The following is a 3,643-nucleotide window of genomic DNA, read 5'->3' as shown; positions in this document are numbered from 1 at the left end:
GAAGAACAAGGGGAAGAGGGAGAGGGAGAGTGACAGATGGAGGGGGGGAGTGGGGCCCTTTCATCCTTCCATCCATTTGCAGTTTGTGAGGAAGTGAAGGAAAGCTGTTACCTGGACTACGGAGGCTGGTCACTTCGCCTGGCTCCAAGAACTCCCAATTTGCATGTGATTGAATGGGTCAATATGTCTTTAAATTGGACTGAAATGAATTGATCTGTTAACCTACACATCCAGAAGACCACTCTGAAGGCACCAGGGAGTGTTGATGGTCACTCACGTTCCAGTGTTCACCGGATTGCATTTGTTTTCCCCATTAGTTGATGTCGTAACAACCCATGGGGGGTGTTGTGTTTCAAAGCCGGGACGGGCACAGCCGAGACATGCCAGACAGCAGTGGTGTGACTTGAGCCCTTCTCCTCCCCTGCTCCTGGTGCCCCCACCTCGTGCTCCTCCTGGTGCGCCCCGCCTCGGGGCACGTCTGGAGGCGGGATCAGAGCTCCAAAGATGTACTTCCACTTCAGGGTCAGATCCTCGCCGTCGCCGAGGGGACTGCAGCGAACTCTGCCTGACCGTACTTTCCCCAACTTTCATCTCCTCCATGCCCCTCCACCCCCCACCTCCCCCCTCCTCTCCTCTCCCTACCCAGTGCCTGAGAGTTTGACTAGGTGACAAAGGAGGTGGAGTGCTGTGGAGAGAGTCTTTCCAGTGTCCCCATTTATCTCTGGGAAGCAGCCCATGTGCCCACAGCTAGGAGGCTGCCGGAGCTGCCGGAGCCGCGCTCCGTGGTCGGCCCGGCTGTAAGACCGGGATTGTGTTTGGGGATTTATGAGCGATGACGCAAGGCTTTGTTTCACTGGGAAGGGATGATGAACACAACCGTATGTAGGTCCGTCCAGAACCAACCAAAGGAAGAGAGGGGAAAGGGGACAGGATTCGAAGTAGTCCCGAATAATTTGGTATAAATGATGAGAAGTGAAAAAATAATTGTGTTTAATATTTTAGTTTACGACATAAAAATGAGCTCAGTGAGGCAGTCGATAGCTTTTATCTGTTATTGAAGCTCTTTTACCTGTTCTTGTCGTAGTCACAACGGCGCCGCTAATCCAATCATAGGTCATTTGCTCCTGGCTTTCATGTGATTATCAAAGTAGAAATTCAATAAGACCATGCCAGCCGTTTTAAGAATCCATCCATAGCCCTGTGGATACATCTACTATAATAAAAATAAAATACCTTTAAAGGAAGGATAAGTATAGTGCCGCACCCAAGTCCTCTCATCCCCATTACATAAAGAGCAGAACTGCCGATTTGCAGTCATAGCACATTTCTTTCAATCTTCAGTCCACCTGACGTAATTCCACTGCGCCACTGTGTCTGTCTCAACTGTTCCAACTGAGACACTTTTTTTGGGGGGGTCCCTAAGATTATCATTTGAAGGGCCCTGCGCACAAGACGAATAATAAACCTATTTCACAATGAGCAGAATAAGTGTCTGTGGTTTGAAAGTGACAAGTTTATTTAGGAAGGCTTAATGCAGGCCGTTCACTTCACTTACTAATGCATGCCTAATGGATCTACTATAGATTGGCCATAAAAGAGGATTATCGTAAATAATGTTTGTTTCTAAATAATTTATGAGCACAATTCCATTCTTTAAACTGAAGACGAAAGAAACCTGTGAAGTAGTCACTTATAGAATAGAACGCTATTAAATCTGCTGCCGGAATAGTCCTGTGGAACCAGTTGTAAATAGCCACCAGAGGTGAGATTTAAACTGCGGATGCATCAAATCCATCTCCTACTGTCTCACCGATGGGCTGGTGAGAAGCATCTTTAACAGCAATGTTAATAACGTAACGTTACTACAAAATAATGGATGTTGTAGAGAGAAGCTTTGGACTCCATCACAGTTTATTAGATGAGCAAAATAGATTAAACACTAAAGACAGTCTGGCAACTAAACTGTACTCCCAGATTTAAATGCAGTAAATATTTGCTACGGCTAACATTGAATGGACAAAATATGCCTGAAAAGATGGTGAAAATGGGTGGTAGTTTATTGCTATGACCTTAACAGAAACCATAAAAAGAATAGGTTGATAACCATAAATATTGATGAACACCTAGCCCATAATTATGCCGGTCGTTAAATACCTAGCATTACTACCGCCAACTTAATTCAATTCGATGAACTGGATGTGTGAAACATGGAAATTGACATAAAATAAAGACCAAGGACATGCCCTTTGTGTCCTCGATGGTTCGTCCTTATTGGTGAGGTCCTCTCCAGGTAATCAGCTTATACTGGGTAATGCCATGCATTAATGCAATGACATGTAGCATGTAGGGCGTCACCCTGCTGTGCTGCAGTGATACGTTGAGGCGGACTGTAAAGTACAACTAAGAGTTCAAACCCATGTAGTTTGGAAGGGCCGCACAGCTCCAGAGGACAGTTCCAAGGGAGTCCAACGATTGATGGAGAACATCACGACTTACTTTGCAGAACTCAAATGAATCCCTTTCACAACTCCCATTGCCATGGTAACAGTCATCTGTCTCTTGTTGCCAGTGAATCATATGTGAACTTTGAACCATGGTGTCAGGAATATCCGTCTACCTTTAGAGATAAATAGATGGATAGATTAATGCATAAAGCGACAGGCAGATGGGTGGATTGACAGACAGACAGGTAGACAGACAAAGAGACCAAGAGAGAGTTTGCCTGTATTGACAGGGTTCATGGAAAGGCCGCCAGCAGACGGTGAATGCGTCCAATGGGTCGTTACTCTGGAGTCAGTTCACTGGGGGCTGTGCAGATAAACAGAACAAGGTCCTAATCAGCTCCAATCCTCTGCAAAGTTTGGTCTTCTGCATTGTCTGGAATTGAATACTCTGGAAATGAATGCAATAAACTCTAAGTCTCCCGGTGGCTATGGAGAGAATTGGACCAGTATAGTTTGGAGCAAAAGCCCACACTTAACAGGTAGACAATGAACAGTGAAACCGATGTGAGGTCTGTGGCCCTGCCTAATGGAATGACATCCTGGACACGCTGTATGCCCCCGTAACCCTTTCTTCCGGAGCGCGGTATCAATGTAGCCATTACGACCCAGAGCGAAGAGCATTACAGGCGTTTTTAATTAATTACCTTTCTGTCAGCCACAAACACAGCCACAGCCTCTTCGCGCCGCTAGCTGCTACACTAATCCAGGAAATGCATGCTGACAATCCTCTCAATGCTGTCGGCTCCCCTTAACGCTCATTTCCCCGCCTGTTTTAGGCATGGAAATTCACTCTGGTGATGTTGTCGAGGTCGGCATAGATTTCCCCGGCAGGATTTAGCAGCCCTTTAACTCTCCCTCGGCGTGACGACATCAATAAGTAGTGGCCCTTCTCAATAGGATGGAAGCTAATCAACTATGTTTATTGTGCATAACCCACAGTCCATCCGACCCACCCCTGCTCAAGCTCTTTCCTTATGCATTTATGCATTGCTAACTTATACATAATGCAGCTGCTGTATGATACGCTGCATAGACCATTACTGGGTAGATCCTTTCTGCATGGATCACACTCCATGTGGCTCGGGCTTGTGGTTTACTTTGTAGCAGTGTGGTCATACCGACTTCATTTCCATACGGTA

The sequence above is a fragment of the Micromesistius poutassou genome (assembly GCF_964030765.1).
Source record: "Micromesistius poutassou genome assembly, chromosome: 2".
Lineage (NCBI taxonomy): Eukaryota > Metazoa > Chordata > Actinopteri > Gadiformes > Gadidae > Micromesistius > Micromesistius poutassou.
Note: the sequence above shows the minus strand (reverse complement) of the source record.